This window comes from Dermacentor albipictus, chromosome 8, assembly GCF_038994185.2.
Source record: "Dermacentor albipictus isolate Rhodes 1998 colony chromosome 8, USDA_Dalb.pri_finalv2, whole genome shotgun sequence".
NCBI lineage: Eukaryota > Metazoa > Arthropoda > Arachnida > Ixodida > Ixodidae > Dermacentor > Dermacentor albipictus.
In genome coordinates this window covers 94020811-94033365 of record NC_091828.1, presented here as the reverse complement: position 1 = coordinate 94033365, position 12555 = coordinate 94020811, and positions in this window count along the sequence as shown.

Genomic DNA, 12555 nt, shown 5'->3' with positions numbered 1-12555 from the left:
GGAGACATGGATGAAAATGAATGGACGGCAAAAGCGCACAAGTATCTGTACCTCAAAAGCAGGGACACTTAATAGAGGAAGAGAGAAGAAAGGCGGTGAATAAGTACACAGTAATTAAAAGCGCAAATAAACAAGAGGCCTTAAGAAAATGGTAGGCGACCCTAATATTTGACTTAGGTGTCTCTTGGCACTCGAACCTTGGCTTTGGTGTTGTTTAGGTTGACTTTAGACGAACGTAGCGCACAAAACGAACTGGAAGGCAAATGTTTTTTACTAAATACCCAGTTAAATAACACGCCTTTTTCTTTTTGGTGACGTCAATAGTGACGTTGTTACTTCCGCTTTCTACTTCCGGATTTCCAGGAATTTCGCCAAAGTCATGCTCACGTGGCGGGTCTCTAAAATCTACGATTCTGTGTTCTCGTGTGGGGTAACCAGGTATTTCTAATTAGGTCTAATTATTTGCGACACAATAGTAATTCAACTTGCAAATAAACTTATGCTCTGATATAACATCTATAATGACACTCGTGAATTTTGTAGTGTATGATATTTCTGTTTATATTTATCTTGAATTTAATCCCCTGGCGTCTGAGTGATTTCTAATTCTAATTATTCCAGACATTTCAGTAACTGAACTTGTAACTGAACTTACGATAAGATATCTATCATGAAACGCACTAACTTATATTGAATTTCGTCCCCGGTCGTCTCAGTGATTTCTAATTCTATTTATTCCAGCATTTCAGTAACTGAACTTGTAACTAAAGTTATGCTCTGATATCATATCTATAATGAAACCCAGGAATCTTGTACTGCACCATATTTTTTCTGATTTATATTGAATTTCATCCCAGGCCGTCACAGGAAGCGTACAGGAAGTGGAAGTCAGAGAAAGAGAGTCAAGTGGACGTTCCAATAAACGCCCTCGTGGACGGGACAGCGCTTGGAGATGTGCCGATGGCATTCGAAAAACGCTTTCGTTGGAATAACAAAAATAGGCATGTTTGGAGCCACACTTCAATATTATTGGACCAAACGATGAAAACTTCAATAATAAAGGTTTAGCGAACGCTACGCGGTGTTACGATTGGAGTGTAACAACCCGAGCAGAAAGGATGCTCAAAGACCATGCCTAATCGAAACGGAGGATTGATGCCTAATTTCATATGGTTGTCTGGAGTGGTTACCGGTCTGGCGGGCGCCCCGCAGTGATTTCGGGCCCCTTTGTGTGTGTGCGACAAAGGGGAGAACCCTTTCCGCGAACCAAACAGCACCTGCGGGTTGCCGCCAGAGGAGGCAAGCACTTGCCAACGTCACTCTGGAGAAAGAATCAGCCGTCTTCCCCGACCAGACTCCGTGGGTTGCCGTCAGCGGAAGCAAGCACGTGGAAACGTCACCTGGGAGAAAGGTTTAGCCACCCATTCCCGACCAGACTCGGTGCATGTAACGCATTGACGTGAGTAAGATCCTGCCTACGATTTTCCTGCCCCGAAATGAACATTTTCCGCTCATTAATTAATTAATTAATTAATTAATTGATTAATTAATTCATTCATTCATTCTCTGCTTCTTATCGTTCACGAACCTTTGAACAAAGTGCAAATTTTGCACTAGAAATCGTCTCGTCGCTGCATGGTCGCCATGGTCTACCGCACGCCAGCAGCCCGCCGGCAACGCCACGCTACCGAAGAGGTCCAAGTTGAAGAACCAGGCGTCGCGACAGCGGACAGTCGACGAGACACCAAACACCAAACGAGCCGACGAGACACCAAAACACCGTCGACACTTTCTTCAATATAATTATATATAATCAAAGGCGACAGTGTGCGCTCCTCGCCCATATTTACGAATGCAGGTTGCCGTCGACGAGTTTTTAAATTTCAAAGAATGAACCAACGTATGCACGCGATGGCCCACATGTCGGTGCTTTAATTCCCGTCGACAGTGCATCCAATTTATGATAGTTGAATAGTGTATTCGGAAAATCTCGCAGCGCGAACCGTCGTCCGGTACGTGATGAAAGCGTGAGATTACAGATACAAGCTTCCTTTTACAATCATAAGTTGCACATAGAGTCTCATTTATGCGAGCGGAAAATAGCGTGTACACATCTCGAGACCATTGAATCCATGACAACGAAGCTTCCCCGAACTGGATAGTAGTGACGAACACATTTGCGTTTCATATGTATTCGTGACTTTGTCGCCTACGAGCGTGTAGGCACAACTCCAGCGGGTCTGGCTAATGTGTGAACGACGATGAAACGGAACCTCTGCCATCGAGCACAGCGGAGTACGGTGCTCTAACTGTTGCACCACTATTTTCAAAAGTAGAGTATACCTATTCAGCGCGAATTTTTGGTTTGCTACTTCGAGTATTTTTCTCACCAATCTCTTGTTATTCATTTGTGTACGCAGAAGCGATATTTGCGATATTGGTGATGTCTCACTGTGTACGTGTACGTTAATAAGTTACCTCATAGCGACTGTCGAGGATTAGAAAAAATAACCATTTTCTTGCGATTGCGCCGTCTTACGGCTACAGTACGAAAATTGTTCGCGAAATCTTTTGTGTAAAGCGTTCATTTAAAGGGTACAGGGTGTTTTTACTTCATTGTGATCGTTGATTAGAGGGTGGGGTTATATCTCTGAGAGATGTGTAATTCTACAAGGTGTGAGAGAAATATTCGAGGTTATATACCTTAAGTGCTGCGTATGTCATGATGTATACGGCTTTTGACCTTTAATTAATTAATTAATTAATTAATTAATTAATTAATTAATTAATGAGCGGAAAATGTTCATTTCGGGGCAGGAAAATCGTAGGCAGGATCTTACTCACGTCAATGCGTTACATGCACCGAGTCTGGTCGGGAATGGGTGGCTAAACCTTTCTCCCAGGTGACGTTTCCACGTGCTTGCTTCCGCTGACGGCAACCCACGGAGTCTGGTCGGGGAAGACGGCTGATTCTTTCTCCAGAGTGACGTTGGCAAGTGCTTGCCTCCTCTGGCGGCAACCCGCAGGTGCTGTTTGGTTCGCGGAAAGGGTTCTCCCCTTTGTCGCACACACACAAAGGGGTCCGAAATCACTGCGGGGCGCCCGCCAGACCGGTAACCACTCCAGACAACCATATGAAATTAGGCATCAATCCTCCGTTTCGATTAGGCATGGTCTTTGAGTTAATTAATTAATTAATTAATTAATTCATTCTCTGCTTCTTATCGTTCACGAACCTTTGAACAAAGTGCAAATTTTGCACTAGAAATCGTCTCGTCGCTGCATGGTCGCCATGGTCTACCGCACGCCAGCAGCCCGCCGGCAACGCCACGCTACCGAAGAGGTCCAAGTTGAAGAACCAGGCGTCGCGACAGCGGACAGTCGACGAGACACCAAACACCAAACGAGCCGACGAGACACCAAAACACCGTCGACACTTTCTTCAATATAATTATATATAATCAAAGGCGACAGTGTGCGCTCCTCGCCCATATTTACGAATGCAGGTTGCCGTCGACGAGTTTTTAAATTTCAAAGAATGAACCAACGTATGCACGCGATGGCCCACATGTCGGTGCTTTAATTCCCGTCGACAGTGCATCCAATTTATGATAGTTGAATAGTGTATTCGGAAAATCTCGCAGCGCGAACCGTCGTCCGGTACGTGATGAAAGCGTGAGATTACAGATACAAGCTTCCTTTTACAATCATAAGTTGCACATAGAGTCTCATTTATGCGAGCGGAAAATAGCGTGTACACATCTCGAGACCATTGAATCCATGACAACGAAGCTTCCCCGAACTGGATAGTAGTGACGAACACATTTGCGTTTCATATGTATTCGTGACTTTGTCGCCTACGAGCGTGTAGGCACAACTCCAGCGGGTCTGGCTAATGTGTGAACGACGATGAAACGGAACCTCTGCCATCGAGCACAGCGGAGTACGGTGCTCTAACTGTTGCACCACTATTTTCAAAAGTAGAGTATACCTATTCAGCGCGAATTTTTGGTTTGCTACTTCGAGTATTTTTCTCACCAATCTTTTCTTATTGACGTTTGTACGCAGAAGCGATATTTGCGATATTGGTGATGTCTCACTGTGTACGTGTGCGTTAATCAGTTACCCAATAGCGACTGTCGAGGATTAGAAAAAAATAACCATTTTCTTGCGATTGCGCCGTCTTACGGCTACAGTACGAAAATTGTTCGCGAAATCTTTTGTGTAAAGCGTTCATTTAAAGGGTACAGGGTGTTTTTACTTCATTGTGATTGTTGATTAGAGGGTGGGGTTATATCTCTGAGAGATGTGTAATTCTACAAGGTGTGAGAGAAATATTCGAGGTTATATACCTTAAGTGCTGCGTATGTCATGATGTATACGGCTTTTGACCTTGTTGTTTTCATGTACTGATATTTTACGCACAATTGCAGTAAAGGTAGCAACAGATGAATGAAGATTTATACCTTTCGGGTTTGGCCTGCTTTCGTAATTTTTAAGTCCGTTTGCCCTCATGTTTGCGTGGAATATGTCTAATACACTTATGTTTTGATCGCATGTACCTTAGAAGTTGCTCAAGATTGGGCCCATTGCTGAAGCCACAACATGCGTAAATAAGCTCCTTCTGGTCATTCAGGCAAAGCACAATGCGCATTTTCACTGTAGCGGTTTCTTTTCTGGCGGCAGCGTTTTTTGAAGTGGCCAAGACATCTCATTTTCTCTCGCATGGAACCGCTGAAAACAGCTCCACCAATTTAGAATACTGGATCGGGTTTCACGATGAAGTGGCGTTTCTTGCATGCGCCGACCATCGCAAAGGTTTGGAGCACCCGCTCCTACGCACGCTTCCGAAAGCGTGTACCGTATGGTCGCATCCCGGTGAAAGCTTTTATGGGTTCGCAAAACGCAAGTTTAACGAAGGCGTCCGGATGGTCGTTTTGCTATTGAGCGATGTGGGAGAAGAGGGCTTGTGCGCTCGCATTCCAGGAAATTCTCTACTCGGGACACACTTAGCCGACTGGGTTCTCTTGAGAGTCGGCGACAGTATGCGGCAGGAAAGAAACACGACGGCGTGGGAGGCGTCGTCTCTGTCTTGCAGAAGTTTGCCTGCTCCGTCGCCGAAGCGAGATGTGTGTGTTTCGTTTGAAGGAGCGACGGCGCTGCACAAGAAACGCGGGTTTGCCGAAAGCGACGAGCAGAAGCGGCTGTCAGTGGCGCTCGGTGGACAGCAGATAGTAATCGCTTGTACACCGATGACATCTAGTGGTCATCCCGAAACCCTCAATTGTGACACGCCTTTCGCAAAGGGAATACTGCGCTTGGTAGTTACAATGCGACACTTATTTTGAAGCGCTTTAATTATATGCACGAAGCAGTTTCCGCCGTAGTCCTGGGACATGCGGACATTTACATGACCTTGGCAAAGCAAGACGAACAGATAATGGGATGGTTCAACCTACCCCGTCCTCTTCGTTACACCTACGAAACATTCTATACCATGAGAAAGTTGGGCGACGCCGAAGTGTCATTCTTTTCAGTTTTGCTGGATTCCAAAGAAGGGTTTTTCAGCCTCCTGGCCGTCATGCTTCTCGCGTGGCTAGCGATGGGCATTCGGGACTACTACCATGCTGGCGCGTTTCGCCTGGACGCAGTCCTGGACTTTGGAATGTTTCTGATCGCTTCCTTCCTCGCAAACTCTGCGCCACTGCCCGAGCGAAATGCCGGAAATCAAAGGAACGTCCCTAAGCTTTCGCGCGCGATCACCTTGACCGCCTGGATGCTGGCAATACTTCCGCTATCGGTTTACTTTCGCGGTGAGCTCACTTCGCGACTGACGGTGACGGTTCCACTCGACCAGATGGACACGCTGGAAAAGCTGGAGCACACGCTGGACAGAGGAGACGTCGAACCGTGCATCACAAGAAACGGCTGCTTGAGCAGCATCATCGAGGGCATATTTCCGCACAGGAACCAGACGCTGGAGGCGAAGCTGCACAAGGCATTTCAGCGAAGGAAAACTGCCAACGTATTCGACGCTGTGAAGGGTTGCCTTGAGTGCGCGAGTAAACCAGGCTTTGCATGTTTCGAGTGCAGCCAGGAGGGCTGCATCGACGATGCATTAAGGCGGCGCTTGATCGAGTCTCGAGAGCCAATTAACCTGGCTTATCTCACGTTGCCTACAACCAAGGGCTACCGCCTCGCGCGAGCCTACGACCATCTGCTGCAGAGAATGTTAGAGACGGCGCTGAGACCGTTCAACGAGAAAGAACACTGCGAATTCGGCAACGATCTCAGCTGGGACGCTGGTGGCGACCCACGAGGCGCGAAAATTACGCAAGTATTGGAACTGTCGGCCTTCTTTGCTTCGTTTGCGTGCCTGATGTGTCTGTCGCTTGTTGTTTTTTGCGTTGAGCTTGTGTTTGGTCGCCACCGCATGACAAGCGGTAGTTCTCTGTGAGCGTGTGTGTAAGGGCTAGCGCTTCTGTACCACTCATATAATTTTTTCCGAAAGCACACGGTACCTCTACAAAGGGAGAGCTTTAGCTTGCAATAGGAGCCGGAAGTAGCGATGGCGGTACAGACATCTTGTCCAATCAATGCGCTTAAATTTTCTGTTTATGCGAGTTTGTCTACTTGTAGGAAAATTATGAAACGAAACGGCTGCATATTATTGATTAGTTCGCAACCAACAACATCAGTTGCCGAGCGGAACCCGATAGGTCGGTGTAGTATTGGCTTTGGACGCTTTTTGCTCTCGACGTTACCAGACGTTGTCACCAGCGTTGTCACGGTTGTGCACCTTTCCGGTGACCCCGCGAAGTGGTCGTGCCAGATAGGCGTATACACTGTAACTTAAAACATCGGAGTGGAAATTTGCTGGTCTTGCGTCGACTGGAAGAGGACGACGGCAGAACGCACGAGGAGGGTGAGCTGGAGTTCGTAGGCGCGCCCACGAAAGGACATCAGGGCACAGGAGCAAGCATCGCCTACAAGGCGAACGTCGGCAGGCTCTGGCCAGGCCGATGGTCTCAAACTACGCAGCACCAGAGTGGTTCGGTCGTGGCGCGTCGTGTTTCGGCGCGGTGCCTGCAACCGGGACGTGCGTCCCAACCCACCCGTTCTTCCCGTTCGCCGGGCCTTCGCAGCTACAGAACAAACGGCAGGTAGAGGGCCGCCTGGGGTCCTCAAGATCCTCGGACGTAGGCCCTACACTGTCGGACAGTGGTGAGTGCGGTGGACGCACCATGGCGTGTGAGTTGCCTGCTCGTTCCGCGCGCTGCCGACAGCTGGGCTAAACCCTCAGCCCGGCCTACAACCGGTCCGCTAATTCTTTGGTTGTACGAGTGTCTTGGTTATTGTAATGAGTGTCTCCGCACCGCTGTCGTCGAGCTGCGAGACACTGATTCACGTTTCTTTCGCTAGATTATCGTCATCATCATCATAAGCCTGGCTGCGCCCACTGCAGGGCAAAGGCCTCTCCCATACTTCTCCAACCACCACGGTCATCTGCTAATTGTGGCCATGTTGTCCCTGCAAAATTAATAATCTCATCCAGGCACCTAACTTTGTGCCGCCCCTCCTATGCTACCCTTCTCTTGAATTGCAGTACATAACCTTTAATGATGCTCAGTGGCTATGGTGTTGGGCTGCTGAGCACGAGGTCGCGGGATCGAATCCCGGCCACGGCGGCCGCATTTCGATGGGGGCGAAATGCGAAAACACCCGTGTGCTTAGATTTAGGTGCACGTTAAAGAACCCCAGGTGGTCAAAATTTCCGGGGTCCTCCACTACGGCGTGCCTCATAATCAGAAAGTGGTTTTGGCACGTAAAACCCCAAATATTATTATTATAACCTTTAATGACCATCGGTTATCTTCCCTCCTCATTACATGCCCTTCCCATACCCAATTCGGTTTCTTGATTTCAACTAAGATGTCATTACCTCGCGTTTGTTCTCTCACCCAATTTACTCTTTCCTTATCCCTTAACGTAACAACCATCATTATTCTTTCCATAGCTCGTTGCGTTGTCCACAATTTAAGTATAACCCTTTTCGCAAGCCTCCAGGTTTCTACCCCGTAGGCGAATACTAGAGTATGTTCCGTGCGACAAAAGCTGGAGCACTTAAAGAACAATGATGTTGTACCACATGACTAATTTACGTGGATTGCCCGCTATTTGTAAATTAGTGCCACCATTGTTGAATCGTATTTTCGCATTGTCTGTCTGAGCCGCACGTTGCCCCGTGTTAACCAAACCCTGTTCCCGACCCTCCGCTTACCTTCGCTCTTGCTTTAAGTTGTGTGCATCCAAACAAAGTGTGGTGAACGTCTTAACCATATAACACACGGGATTCCGCATATGTGCTGAGGCATTTCCGGGAAGCTAAAGCTCTAATTTTGTGGAGCATTAATTTTTCTTTGTCTTTTTATTTATACTGGAACTCCAATTTAGAATGCTAGGTTTAGCCACCTTTCAGAATATGAGCAGTACGGACAAAAAGGAATACACGCTTTATGCTTGCCAAACGGTGCTGCACGTAAACTAAAAGCACAGAAGCAAAACGTTGCAATAAACTTGAAACAGAATATGTCATGCGAGGCACATGCCAGTGGTGAAACTGTGAAGAGGTTTATGGATGGTTGCCAGACTTCTTGTTTAGTGAATTCATTGCATTCGTTTTCTGTTCCAGGAAAAACGAATGGGTAAAAGTGTTATTCCATGTTGTTACCTTGTTAACACGTGTCTCAGTCTTGTCTTATATCCCGTAAAAAATAAACTCTGTATAACTCACAGAACTTTGACCAGCCAAAGGCAGCTTCCTTGCGTTAGTGTCGGGAGGCTGACTTCTTGTAATGATGTAGTGAATGTGGTTGTACCAAAGCGTATAGAAATAAAACGCACCGCCATTTTTCAAATTCGGTAATATGTTTTTGAGTATGGTGCTACCAGATAATAGATGCATGGTGTAGAGATAGCGGTAGGATTGTCCTAAACGCAGTAGGCGAACAACCAGAGTATAAAGGTTCAGTACTAGTCTGAAGAAGAAAACCTTAGGCTAATCAGGGCTAAAAACATTGATATGTTTGGTCGAGCTAAAGTCACTTGAAGTCTAAAGACCAGGTTACTTCTAGCGTTCAACCTCAGACCGAAAAGTGTTACTTCCTGAATACTTAAAATGAAGGGACTCATGTTAAAGCAAAATTTTCGTGAAAAGTGTCTCGTTTTAAAAGCGAACCCGTTTGCAAACCTTCACGGCAGTAAGTAACCTCTTGAGACGGCTTAGTTCAACAGCATTTCATCAACGCACCGAACTTTCACATCTGGAGTATATGGTGCAGTCGTCGGCATATATCTTTTTACAGGTATTGCACGTGCTGCTTCATTTATGAACAGGAGAAACAAAAGGGAACTTAGCACAGAGCGCCGAGGAACACCAGAGTCGTCTGGCAGTCTGTGAGAACGTTGATCATTGATTATTGATCAGTGAGCGTTGACCGGTTTGAGAGATAAGCAGAGATGCCATTCGCAAGCTGCGAAAGTTTAAATATTATGTATAACTGACAGAATAGTTTCTTGTGTGAGACGTTAATGAAGCTTTCGCAGAATTCATGAAACTTGGATGTCTGTTTTCCTGAATGATTTGCTTTAGCGAAATCGTGCGCTGTGGTTACTAATTGAGTACAAGTATGGAAACTTTTCCAATATCCGTGCTTCGAAGTTGACAAAATGCCAAACTCATCTTAAAATTGTGAAGTCGGCTTTTGTATTATGCACGTAAGATATTCTACATGAAATTGAAATTAAATTATTATAGTTAGCCATGCACTGTCTATTTGCATACATATGAAGAGGCTTGACGCTACGCATTACTCAGTAGTCTGGAAGTTGTTCGCCACTCAAATATTTAGATAATATTGTCAAATACTTCGAGAACATGCGCTTTTACCGACTCGCTGGGTATACCGTGAAGGCACAAGGTACTTTTAGATTACCTCAGAGAATAGCATTGGGCGTACCCTATTCATGAATTACAGTGTAATTGTTCTAAAGTATACAGAAAATATTAATTCGCGCATGTCAGGAAGAAACCGCAGTAACACACTACTTGCGGCCTCGTGGCATCTCAGACTACTGGCTTCAAGGCGCTCTACCTGAGTAAAGTACAAAACTATTCAATTCAGTATCAAATCACTGTATTTAGTGCTAATCAACTCCAACAGTGACGGTAGAGCCTGACCACTATATTACGAGACAAACTCGTTCTACGATTTTAGTGCCACTGTACATGACGTTGAATCATTGCCAGAGCGCTTTAGGTACAGCTGATCAAACATATGCTATGAAATATGCGTGTTGTTTTTATTGAACACTTGCTTGCTGTAATCCTTGGCAATGTTTCCGGCGCCAATGAAAGCGGAGAAATCAAAAGTGTTTGCTGCGTTAATTTGCTCCCGAAGTGAATTCCTGCGCCCACTGAAGCGACATACACCAACAAATGTCGGCAACATGCAGATACGACATAAAGGCACGTAACTCATGCTGTTCTTTTTGATTGCTTGGACATGATATTTGGCGCGTTTATGGTGTTCACACAACTGCAAAAATAAAAATAAATGTGTTGTAGGCTTCTGAAAGCTACGCCGTGAAGTACGTACGTCTTGCGCAATACAAACAAATTTTGTCGGAACTATATAGGTGCGCCGGCAGCCAAGTGTCTGCACATAGCGTGCTCTTGTCGATCGCTCATTTCTATATTGAAGCAGTGCTCTTCCATAGGACCCCTGTCGGATGTCTTGTCCTCCTCAGCCCAGCTGCTCAGACCTGTGCCTCTGTTGTGCAGTAAACGTTTTGCAATTTACGGTTGTCGAGGCACTCCTACTGAATGTGTGAGCGTTCGTCACGATTGCCTGTAAGTGCGCCGTACCCCGGCTGCATTTCTTACAATTGCTAGTAGGTACTGCGCGGTGTGGCGTTTATCGCCGCGCTCGACGTTTCTGCGCAGGCGCGAGCAAGAGCGGGTGCGAGAGAGAAAATGTGGGGGCGTTTGCTCCTTGAATAGGTGGGGGCGAGCTCCGCCACTGGAAGAGCTGGAGCCACCGTCGACGTGACGTGGCATGAGGCATCACGTGGACACAGCAGCCGCGTCGGCTGCTTCGGAAGCGCCGAAGCGAGCTCAAAAGGAAAGTTTGAAGTCGCACCTGCGCTGCGGTTCTGATTAGGCGGTGAGACTTTTCCGCCTTGGGTGCCTGCTTGACAACATTTGAAACCACTATAGTAGGTAGTGGCTGCCTTTCGAGGCGTGCATCATGGTAGGCTACTACTACTCGGTGCCGCAGTGCCGGACGTACGCAATGGCGCCTGGTGTCAGCCTTATTCATACGTAGCCGCAGGACAACAAGCTCCGTGAAGCTTGGCTCGCGAAACATAGAACCGGTAGACAGCCATCGGCTACAACTCGAGTGTGCAGCAAGCACAGATGCGAGCAAGATTTCTAATACGGCGTTGGGGCTGCGATGTTCGGCGAGTTTAGCAAAAAGCGCATTTTGAATTTCATTTCCACGAATTTTCACACAATGAGGTATGCATGTTTGCAGACCGTGCGGGCGAAATATCCTAATTTATGCACGATATTTTTCATAGAGACAGATCTCAACATAAACAGCATGGGAATTACAGAACTCTTATTGACCGCGCCTCCCACATCAAATGCACCGTAGTTCGTAAACCCCAGAATGAAGTACATTCGTCGGTCATAGATAGGGCATGCTTTGCAATATCGGAGCGAGTTATTACGCATTTGAATGCGGCATAAAATTTTGTGACGTCCATTATGTCTCCATAAACTGTTGGTGAAGTATGCTAGACTCTCACACCACCAGGGTTTCAAGCTTTCAACCTTCTTATTGAAATGGCACATGAGCTTCTAGTTGGAAGAAAAAATACTCGATAACGCAATACCAACCGTAAAACTGCTGCTTGCACTTATGTCCTAATCAATGCTGATGTTCTTAAAGTCATGGTACAGTGACAACCAACTGAGAACGCAACGACGCACAGAGAAGAAACGCTTCTGGCGAGCCTCGATTAATCAGGCACATAAAGCAGGACTCATGCACAAACTGCTGGAGCTTGCGTGACATGCAGCGAATGAGCATCCAAGCACTGCCAGTGCATGAGAATAACACTACATACATTCAGACTTCTGCAACCCGTGAGAGAAAATACGTGACATGATGCTTTACAGAATGCCTTCTTCTGTCGCTCTTTGCTATTTGCCCAGTAGGTAAGAGTGAAAATATTCGCGCGATAATTGTTATTTTGCGCGCGGAGATCTAGGGGAGCACATACAACGCATACGAAGCCGAAGAAATGGACAAGTACGCTCTTTTCGCAGCTAACCACGAGGACTCGTGGTGTCCTTTTTTCGGCTTCCTCTGTGTTGTTTGCACTCACATACTTCACCATGGAACCTAACCAACTCGCCGAAATGTACACCTTGCTACCGTTGCAGCAACCGCAGTAGGGCCTCATCTGCAAACATCTGAGCAAGGA